The sequence below is a fragment of the Lolium rigidum genome, chromosome 4 (genome assembly GCF_022539505.1).
Source record: "Lolium rigidum isolate FL_2022 chromosome 4, APGP_CSIRO_Lrig_0.1, whole genome shotgun sequence".
Classification (NCBI taxonomy): domain Eukaryota; kingdom Viridiplantae; phylum Streptophyta; class Magnoliopsida; order Poales; family Poaceae; genus Lolium; species Lolium rigidum.
The window spans coordinates 96,621,992-96,631,872 of NC_061511.1; positions in this window are offsets into that span (position 1 = coordinate 96,621,992).

Here is a 9,881-nt window from a genome sequence, read left to right on the forward strand (position 1 = left end):
GAGTATGAATCCGAGGCTACCGCATCGACACACTCCCTCCCCTCTGCTGTTTCTCCAAGGAACAAAAGAAAAAGGGATGAAGTTGCCGATTCTGGCACCTCCAAGGCCGGCGCATCTCCTGCCGAAGAAGTTGGTCCTTCTGAAAAAGGACAACTTTCAACCCTTACGAGGATGCCCTTGTCAGCTCGTGAGTTCTTACTGCTCTTTGTTGTTTGCTCTCGATGTTTTCGTCTATATTGCTTCTTATATTGTCGCCTTTTATTGTAGTGGTGACGAGGATGAAGATCCACCTATTGACGCGACTGCTCGAATGAGTACGTCACGTACTTTAGTTGTTTCTGAAGCTCAGCCTGACGGAGATGAAACTTCGCCTCCTCAGCAAGATAACGAGCATCCAACTCCAGCGGCAAGCCCTCGTGCCCCTTCGCCAAAGAGGGCTAGGGTCAAGCCGACCAAGGAGCCTACCTTGCTACTTGGTAGCTCCACGACTCCTTCAATGGATGATGTAAGTTATTCACTTCTTCTTTTATGTTCCCGAATATTTCAATGCTGTCGACTCTTCTCTGTTTTTTGCTTCTCTTTTCCTTTTGCTGTCGAACTTTTTACTTCCTAAATTGATGTTTCTTTCTCTATCTTTCTTTGCAGCCTTTGATGAAGGAGTTTATCCGTCTCGGTACCCAATTCATCGGGTACCGTGACCATGCTAAAAAGCTCGAAGATACTATTTTTACTGCTGCCTCTTCTGTTGAATAGACTCCTTTATTATTTTGTCATGACATTTTACTGTCGTTTTCTTTGCCAGAGACTCTTGCTGAAGCTAACAAGCGCGCTGATTCTCTTGCTCTTAAATTAGAGCAAAGTGAAAAGGCTCGTAAGAAAGCTGAAGCAGATGCTACCGTTGTCGAAGATCTTCGAAAAAGACTTCATGACGCGGAAACTTCTTTGATCGACAACACAGCTGAGCAAGCTGCTCGCGAAAAAGAAATCCTTAGTCGCGTGCAATCACAGAGTCGACGTTTTCTTAGTAAGTACTCAAATCCTTGCTATTTCTTCGGGTTGTCATTTTTTTCCTTGCGCATTTTTTGACGAGCTTTCTTTTGCTTGTTTTTTTAGGGAAAACGCATCAGGATTTTGACTTAGAAAGTCCTGAAGGTGACCGGCTTCTTGATGCGCTTTCCCTCCTTGAATTTCATGGAGAGGAGGCACGCGAAGGCCTTGCTGACGCCGAAGCAGGTCTGTTGAAGCTTTTCCCCTACTTCTTTGCTAAGAAAGAAGAGCCCAAGACTTTTACTGCTCTCGCCAAATGCTTCAACTCGAAGGAAGATCTTGGGCTTAATCTGCGACAAGAAGGCCTGAAGATTGGTGTTGAAGGCACCATTGCTTTGGTTGCTGACAGCCAACAAGACGTCGACTGGGCTAAAGTTGGCGATATAAAGGAGATGGAGAAGAAGAAATGGCAATCTTTGATTAAGGCTGCCAAGCCAAACTCAAAGCCAATCCTTGCCTTCCTTGGCTGCAAGCCCTCCCGCTCCCAGTTCGTCGAAGCCGGAGGTCAAGTAGACCACTCTGTCTTTCTTTTGTTTTCTCTTTTCTTTTGATGTTGTCGCCAGAGTAGCTTTGGCGACACCTATCTCACTAGTTCAGTAGGGTATCCTCCTTTTGTAATGCCTTGTAAATACTTTGAAAATCAATGGAAATCTATTTTGCTTGATGATTGATGTCGAAACTTTTATTTTCAGTTGATATTTGATAACTACACTTCAACTCCTCGTCCCTCCGATGTTTTTCCTACTTCCTCCTACTCGAAGAAAACGCCTGTTGATAATGAGTTTGTTGAAGATTCTTCGAGTAAGGGTTCAGCACAAGACTTGGAAGAACTTCGTCAACAACTTCAGTATATGAAGAAGCAAACACTTATAATAATGGATCAGTCTCGAAAATCATCCGAAAAGGAGAAAGTTGCGCTACAGCAGGCTCAGGAGGCCATAGCTGCCAAAGAAACCGTCGTTGCTGAAGCTGCGCAGGCTACCTCCCGAGAGAAATTTATGCTCGAGTTGATGACTGAAGCAAGTTTGGAACTAGCAGGTATACTTCTTAAACCAAAACTTCCTCTGTTTTCCCTTGTTTTCTCCTTTGTAATTCTTGTGCTGTCACCAAATAGGTTCCTTTCTAGACGTTGTTGCCGAAGACCAACGGGTGGACACAAGGACAAATTTCCTTGTTAATCTGGCACTTGATCATGGCTCTCTTTTCTGGGCTACTCCGGAACGCACCCGACAAATTTTTAGATTCCAGGACCTTTCTTGTCAAGTTCATGAGTTCCTTGATTTCTGTACAAGAACCTTGTCTCTAGTTTATAGTACCATATTTCCTTGTAACAAAATACCGGACACTCTTCCTGCTCTGATGGAGAAGTTCTGGGATGCCCCTCGTATCCATAATTTTGTGCGGGCTCAGCTATCTGCTGGGGCAAGATTCGCCATGATTATGATACAAATCTGCTACCCGAAATTAGATCTGACAAAAATTGTCACCAAGTGTATGGCCAAGCAAACGAAGCGGAAGAGGAACATCGACAAAATCAATGATACTGTAACTCCTGTAGCCGAAGAAATGATGGATGAACTTCTTCGGATGGACTCGGAATTCTTTGTAAAAGGTAGCTATGCTGAACATAAGACTGGTGCTGCAAACAACGAAGGTGTAACCATAGATGATATACTAGGTAGCAACTGAATTTTACTATATTGCGGGAATTCATATATATTTTTTTGTGTCGAATTTTTCTTGATGATGAGGTTGTCTATATTGTATGATGTAATCTATATTGTAAAGCCCCCGAGCCTTTGGCCGGAGCTTGAGCTATGTTTTATGCCCCGATGAATTTACTATTTTGCGAGAGTATATATTTTTGTCGCCATGGGTTATGAGCCCCCGAGCCTATCGACGAAAAAAGATGTATGTCACCAATATATTTTATTATACTGCAGCACCGCGAGCCCGCCTCATTAAAAACCTTTCAGCCCCACTCGGTGCACTGAAAGGAAAAGAGTGCGTCTGAAAACTCGCGGGCGTTTCAGTACATTGTATTTTTACAAGGAGGACTATATTTCGACTCTAAGCGTAAAAATGCCTGAGTTGCACCATGTTCCATGGATTTGGCTCGGCAGCTCCTGACTTCTTGTCCTTTATCCTGTACGCTCCTCCTTCGATGACTTCTGTGACGATGTAAGGGCCAAGCCATGGCGACTCGAGTTTTTCATGGCTTTTTTTATTGAGCCGTAGAACTAAGTCGCCGACCTTAAAGGATCTTGGTCGCAAACGTTGACTGTGGTAGTTTTTCAAGTCTTGCTGGTACTTGGTGACCCGCGATAGTACTTCGTCTCGAGCTTCGTCAAGTGCATCAACATCATCTTCCAATGCTTTTCTGGAAGCTTCTTCATCGTATTCCGTGACTCTCGGAGAATCATGCTCTATTTCTATCGGCAGTACTGCCTCGGCTCCATGGACCAGAAAAATGGAGTCTCCTGTGTCGCTGTATTTGGTGTTGTTCGAATACTCCATAACACACTCGGCAACTCCTCTGGCCAAGTATGCCTAGTTTTTTCCAGTGGTCCTAATAAGCGCTTCTTGATACCATTGCAGATGATACCATTGGCTTTCTCGACTTGACCATTGGTCTGCGGGTGCGCAACTGACGCAAAGTGCAATTTGATGCCCACCTCTGCACAGTATGCCTTGAATTCCTTAGATGTGAAATTAATGCCATTGTCCGTGACGATGCTATGAGGTAATCCAAACCGAAAAACAATGCTTTTCACGAACTTGATTGTCGACGCTCCGTCTGGTGAATTTATCGGCTTTGCTTCTATCCACTTGGTGAATTTGTCGACATCGACGAGCATATACTCGTACCCTCCTGGCGAGGCCTTGTGTAATTTTCCCACCATATCGAGGCCCCATTGAGCAAAGGGCCTAGACAACGGTATTGGCATCAACTCCGCTGCCGGAGAATGAGGTTTTGCGGCAAATCTCTGGCACGCGTCGCAAGTTCGAACTATCTCCTTCGCATCTTTGATTGCTATCAACCAATAAAATCTTGCTCTGAAAACTTTGGCCGCGATAGCTCGGCTGCTTGCATGATGACCGCATATTCCTTCATGTACATCCTTCAAAATTATCCTCCCTTCTTCGGGTGTGATGCACATTTGTAACACTCCCGAGATACTCCGCTTGTACAACTCCCATTTGACCACAGTAAAAGCTTTAGATCGTCTAATAACTCGCCTTGCTTCAACTGGGTCATCGGGTATTTCTTTCCTTAGGATGTATGATATGTACGCTTGCATCCATGGAATCTGCACCATCATTACTAGGTCATGTTCCTCTTCTTCTTCTGGCACTTCTTTTGGAGCCCCCGAGGGTTTCTCATCCTTCTGCTTCTTCTGTACTTTCTTCGGCTTTGTAGACCTCTCGGCTATCTCTTCCCAGAACACGCCTTGTGGAATTGTGAGACACTGTGACCCAATGTTTGCAAGGACATCGGCTTCATCATTGCTCAGCCTGCTGATGTGATTTACTTCGCATCCATCAAATAGCTTCTCTAGCTTGTTGTACACTTCTTTGCATGCTACCATACTATCATTGACTGCATCACATTGGTTCATGACTTGCTGAGCCACCAATTGTGAGTCGCCAAATATCTTTAGTCAAGTTGCACCACAAGCCTTCGCCATCTTCATCCCGTGTATAAGAGCTTCGTATTCTGCCTCATTGTTAGACGCGTTTGGAAACGTCATCCGCAAGACATACTTTAATTTGTTGCCCTCAGGTGATATTAGTATCACGCCTGCTCCAGCTCCCTCTAATCTCTTGGACCCATCGAAGTTCATAGTCCAGGTTCTCGATAAATCCGGGGGTCCTGTATTTTGTAACTCCATCCACTCTGCGATGAAATCTGGCAGAATTTGCAACTTTATTGCTTTTCTTTTTTCGTACGTGATGTCCCGAGGAGAAAGTTCTATTCCCCAAAGGGAGACACGACCCGTGGCCTCTGGATTGTTTAATATGTTGGATAAAGGCGCCTCGTTAACCACTATTATCGGATGTGCCGAAAAATAGTGCCGCAATTTTCTTGCGGTTGTAAACACTCCATATGGTAGCTTCTGGTACTGCGGATACCGCTGTTTTGAAGGCGATAAAACTTCACTGATGAAATATACCGGCCTCTGTACTCCATGGAGTTTTCCTTCTTCCTCTCTTTCGACTACAAGCGTTGTGCTGACCAACTGAGGTGTGGCTGCAATGTATAGCAAGAGGGGTTCCTTCTCCTTAGGCGCCACCAAGATTGGTGGTGTCGAAATTGAGCGCTTGAGGTCCTCGAAAGCTCTATCTGCCTCTTCGTTCCACTGGAACTTCTCTCCTTGCTTGATCAAAGCGTAGAACGGTAACGCTTTTTCTCCCAGCCTGGCGATGAATCTGCTTAAAGCTGCGACTCGCCCAATTAACTGCTATATTTCTTTCAACTTTGTTGGCTTCCTCATTGTTACGATAGCTTGAATTTTTTCTAGGTTAGCCTCAATCCCTCTTGCTGAGACTAGGAACCCAAGAAGTTCTCCCGCAGGGACGCCGAAGGAACATTTCGTCGGGTTCAGCTTTAGGCAGAACTTGTCAAGGTTGTCAAAAGTTTCTTTTAAGTCCTCGATCAACGTTGTCCCCTTTTTTGATGTTATGACGACATCGTCAATGTACACTTCTGCATCATCCGCTGATATGTTGCTCCTGCGTTTTTCAAACCAAAAGGCATTGTTTTGTAGCAAAAAACGCCGTAAGGTGTAATGAATGCTGTCTTGATCTCATCTTCTTCTTTTAACCTGATCTGGTTATAACCAGAATATGCGTCCAAGAAGGAAAGACGTTCACAACCTACCGTGGAGTCGATAATTTGATCGATCCTTGGGAGGGGAAAGTGATCCTTTGGACAGTGTTTATTGAGAGACGTAAAGTCGACACACATGCGAAGGACTTTCGTGTTTTTCTTCGGGGCCAGCACTAGGTTAGCTACCCAAGTGGCCTCTGTATGCAGCTCTTTAATAAAACCAGCTTCTCTAAGTCGATCAATCGCTGACAGCATAGCTTTGCTGTTTGGTTCCGAAAAACGCCGCAAAGGTTGTTTGATTGGTCTCGCTATTGAATCCAAGTTTAGGTGGTGCTCGGCAAGTTCCCCGGGTACTCCTGGCATGTCAGCTGGACACCATGCGAAGATTTTCCAGTGCTCACGGAGGAACTCGACGAGCGCGCTTTCCTATGCGAGGTTGATACGTCTCCAACGTATCGATAATTTCTTATGTTCCATGCTACTTAATTGATGATACCTACATGTTTTATACATACTTTATGTCATATTTATGCATTTTCCGGCACTAACCTATTAACGAGATGCCGAAGAGCCAGTTGCTGTTTTCTGCTGTTTTTGGTTTCAGAAATCCTAGTAAGGAAATATTCTCGGAATTGGACGAAATCAACGCCCATGATCTTATTTTTCCACGAAGCTTCCAGACACCGAAAGGGAAACGAAGTGGGGCGACGAGGCGGCGACACGCCAGGGCGGCGCGGCCCACCCCCTGGCCGCGCGGCCCTAGCGTGTGGGCCCCTGATACGTCTCCGACGTATCGATAATTTCTTATGTTCCATGCCACATTATTGATGTTATCTACATGTTTTATGCACACTTTATGTCATATTCGTGCATTTTCTAGAACTAACCTATTAACAAGATGCCGAAGTGCCAGTTGCTGTTTTCTGCTGTTTTTGGTTTCAGAAATCCTAGTAAGGAAATATTCTCGGAATTGGACGAAATGAAAGCCCAGGGGCCTATTTTTCCATGAAGCTTCCAGAAGTCCGAAGGAGAGACGAAGAGGGGCCACGAGGGGCCACACCCTAGGGCGGCGCGGCCCCCTTGGCCGCGCGGCCCTGTGGTGTGGGGCCCCCGTGCCGCCTCTTGACCTGCCCTTCCGCCTACAAATAGCCTCCGTGACGAAACCCCCAGTACCGAGAGCCACGATACGGAAAACCTTCCAGAGACGCCGCCAACGCCGATCCCATCTCGGGGGATCCAGGAGATCGCCTCCGGCACCCTGCCGGAGAGGGGAATCATCTCCCGGAGGACTCTACGCCGCCATGGTCGCCTCCGGTGTGATGTGTGAGTAGTCTACCCCTGGACTATGGGTCCATAGCAGTAGCTAGATGGTTGTGTTCTCCCCATTGTGCTATCATTGTCGGATCTTGTGAGCTGCCTAACATGATCAAGATCATCTATCTGTAATTCTATATGTTTCGTTTGTTGGGATCCAATGAATAGAGAATACTTGTTATGTTGATTATCAAAGTTATATCTACGTGTTGTTTATGATCTTGCATGCTCTCCGTTACTAGTAGATGCTCTGGCCAAGTAGATGCTTGTAACTCCAAGAGGGAGTACTTATGCTCGATAGTGGGTTCATGCTCGCATTGACACCGGGACGATGTGATGAAAGTTCTAAGGTTGTGTTGTGCTCGTTGCCACTAGGGATAAAACATTGATGCTATGTCTAAGGATGTAGTTGTTGATTACATTACGCACCATGCTTAATGCAATTGTCCGTTGCTTTGCAACTTAATACCGGAGGGGTTCGGATGATAACCTCGAAGGTGGACTTTTTAGGCATAGATGCGGTTGGATGGCGGTCTATGTACTTTGTCGTAATGCCCAATTAAATCTCACTATACTCATCATGATATGTATGTGCATTGTCATGCTCTCTTTATTTGTCAATTGCCCAACTGTAATTTGTTCACCCAACAAGCTGTTTGTCTTATGGGAGAGACACCTCTAGTGAACTGTGGACCCCTGTCCAATTCTCTTTACTGAAATACAATCTACTGCAATACTTGTTTTACTGTTTTTTTGCAAACAATCATCTTCCACACAATACGGTTAATCCTTTGTTACAGCAAGCCGGTGAGATTGACAACCTCACTGTTTCGTTGGGGCAAAGTACTTTGGTTGTGTTGTGCAGGTTCCACGTTGGCGCCGGAATCCCTGGTGTTGCGCCGCACTATATCCCGCCGCCATCAACCTTCAACGTGCTTCTTGGCTCCTCCCGGTTCGATAAACCTTGGTTTCTTTCCGAGGGAAAACTTGCTGCTGTGCGCATCATACCTTCCTCTTGGGGTTCCCAACGAACGTGTGAGTTACACGCCATCAAGCTCTTTTTCCGGCGCCGTTGCCGGGAGATCAAGACACGCTGCAAGGGAGTCTCCACTTCTAAATCTCTTTACTTTGTTTTTGTCTTGCTTAGTTTTATTTACTACTTTGTTTGCTGCACTAAATCAAAATACAAAAAAATTAGTTGCTAGTTTTACTTTACTTGTTATCTTGTTTGCTATATCAAAAACACAAAAAAAATTAGTTTACTTGCATTTACTTTATCTAGTTTGTTTTATTTACTGTTGCTAAAATGGCCAACGCTGAAAATACTAAGTTGTGTGACTTCACAACCACAAATAATAATGATTTCTTATGCACACCTATTGCTCCACCTGCTACTACAGCAGAGTTCTTTGAAATTAAACCTGCTTTACTAAATCTTGTTATGCGAGAGCAATTTTCTGGTGTTAGTTCTGATGATGCTGCTGCCCATCTTAATAATTTTGTTGAATTATGTGAAATGCAAAAATATAAAGATGTAGATGGTGATATTATTAAACTAAAATTGTTTCCTTTCTCATTAAGAGGAAGAGCAAAAGATTGGTTGCTATCTCTCGCCTAAGAATAGTATTGATTCATGGACTAAATGCAAGGATGCTTTTATTGGTAGATATTATCCCCCTGCTAAAATTATATCTTTGAGGAGTAGCATAATGAATTTTAAACAATTAGATACTGAACATGTTGCTCAAGCTTGGGAAAGAATGAAATCTTTGGTTAAAAATTGCCCAACCCATGGATCGACTACTTGGATGATCATCCAAACCTTCTATGCGGGACTAAATTTTTCTTCACGGAATTTATTGGATTCAGCTGCTGGAGGTACCTTTATGTCCATCACTCTTGGTGAAGCAACAAAGCTTCTTGATAATATGATGATCAACTACTCTGAATGGCACACGGAAAGAGCTCCACAAGGTAAGAAGGTAAATTCTGTCGAAGAAACCTCTTCCTTGAGTGATAAGATTGATGCTATTATGTCTATGCTTGTGAATGATAGGACTAATATTGATCCTAATAATGTTCCTTTAGCTTCATTGGTTGCACAAGAATAACATGTTGATGTAAACTTCATTAAAAATAGTAATTTCAACAACAATGCTTACCAGAACAATTCTAGTAACAACTATAGGCCATATCCTTATAATAATGGCAACGGCTATGGTAATTCTTATGGGAATTCTTACAACAATAATAGGAATTCACCCCCTGGACTTGAAGCCATGCTTAAAGAATTTATTAGTACACAAACTCGCTTTTAACAAATCTGTTGAAGAAAAGCTTGGGAAAATTGATATACTTGCTTCTAAAGTCGATAGTCTTGCTCGCTGATGTTGATCTTTTGAAATCAAAAGTTTTGCCTAATGAGAATCATCATAATAAAATTGTTACTACAGCAAATGCCATTCAATTTAGAATTAATGAGAATATAAGATTAATGGCTGAACTGCGTGCTAGGTGGGATAGAGAAGAAAATGAAAAACTAGCTAAAGAGAAGAATGTAGCTAAAGTTTGGACTATTACCACCACTAGTAATGCTAATGCTACACATGTTGCTGCACCTCCTACTAATACTAATAAAAGAATTGGTGTTAGCAATGTTTCCACTTCTAATGCAAAGCGCGAAAAAATG